Below are 1,884 nucleotides of genomic sequence, written 5' to 3'. Positions count from 1 at the left end.
TTTTGCTTTAGTTGGGTGTCTTTTTTTAACTTAATCTTTCATTGGCAACATAATAATAAATAATAATAATAATAATAATAATAGCAAAGCTTTGTTTGGGAAATTTACATTATTTACGTTATTCATGTTGTCTTTTTATTCAGTGTTTCATTTATTTTGTGGTCTCAACGTGTGTCAATATTTCAACAGTTACTAGCCCTATTTTCCCCCAGTTCCTTGAAATAGCATTTTAAAAGTATGTCTTGCGTCTTGTTAAAAGTATTTATTATATTTATTTTTTTTGTTTCGAGAAATTTCAATGACAAACCACCATGCAACTCATAGGACCTGAACCACTGTTTCCTGTTTCCACTATTTCCTTTTAACACGATGTGCACATTTCAACACGAGTTGCGTAATAAGCTATAAGAATTAAAAATCTTTACTGATAACCTACACAGATTTCTTCCTGCTAGCATGTTGATGATTGTTGATCTGTAGTTCACTTGTAAAATCATGTGGTTTTAATATGATAAAGGCAAAAAAGAAAAAATATATATAGTAAGTTGTAATATGCAGTTCTTATCTGTAGTAATTATTGAGCCTATGAGGTAAATTCCTGCTCTTTTCTGGTGCTCGCTGAAATCAGTCTTCCTGTATTAGGCTTTACAGTTAACCTCAAGCCATTTCGACTCATATCAGTACTGTTTGAAAATCAGCTTACACAATGTTGAAACACTTCCTAAATGGTGCATTCAAGTGCTTGCAGAAAAATACAACGATAGAAAGTTACACAGCTGTCAAACAGCAATTTTTTTTATTTCAAGAAGCAGCCATATTCACACGTTTGTCTGTTGACTTTCAACATTGCTCATGAATGCAATGGTTGAACAGCAACTGAAGAGACTTGCGTTACTGTAGTATGGAGTGAGAATCAAAACCCTGCTGTTTTGCTGAGCGCCACTCCCCCGACAAATTTTTCAAGAGCTGAGTGTGCCATCCAGACACACCACCAGTCGGTTGTTGGATTATTACCACCGACCCTTCAATGCTGGTAAAACCTTTTATTTGCTCCTTCAATCAATTTAATTTTATCAATTTAAACAATATTGAATCAGATGTCAGTATTGTATATGACACAGGTTGTGTATTTAAATCCCAAAATTGCTCTTTCTTCCAGAAAATAAAGACACTGCATGCTGAGCATCATTGTTGGCTGTAAGGTAAGACTTTGTTTTCAGAAAACTCGAACGATTGAAATATTTATTTATTGTCATAAAGTATGCCCTATTTGCTTAATCCGTTGCAGTAGATCCATACAGAAATACTCATTTCTTTGTCACAAACTTACATACATTTAAGCAATCTGCATAAACAATTTTAAAATACTGGAACATTAGTTAAGTCTCTGTCATTTGCCAGACTTTTACTCTGCTAAATGTAATTATTGTATTCATGTTATTTTTCTTTTCTGCTGTATAGTTCTGATGGTTTTCACTGTTTGTTACTTTACAGAATATGGTATTGCAAAACATATGTAAAACATTTAATATGGTTTGAGTTCAAATGAGCTGATGTGACCAATGAGAACACGTTGGCTCCATTATCATAGACTATTTTCAGTGTAACCGCAGTTTTATAGTAAACATCCTCATGTTTGTTATTCAAATCATTTTCTGTTTTCCAATGCATGAAAACATGTTATTTATCCGTTTGGTACAATGAATACTTAGAATTTTAATAATTTTACTTCAGTACAACTCTGAATGCTTAAGATGTAGTACTATTCCACTATGGGATTGATATATTCACATGGAGCAATACAAACAACACTGGGAATTAGTTTCAGCAACACAAAGTAAAAGTCACAGGAAGGAGTTTTTCTTTGTGTCAGATCAACTATAA

This window comes from Micropterus dolomieu, linkage group LG03 (assembly GCF_021292245.1).
Source record: "Micropterus dolomieu isolate WLL.071019.BEF.003 ecotype Adirondacks linkage group LG03, ASM2129224v1, whole genome shotgun sequence".
NCBI lineage: Eukaryota > Metazoa > Chordata > Actinopteri > Centrarchiformes > Centrarchidae > Micropterus > Micropterus dolomieu.
Note: the sequence above shows the minus strand (reverse complement) of the source record.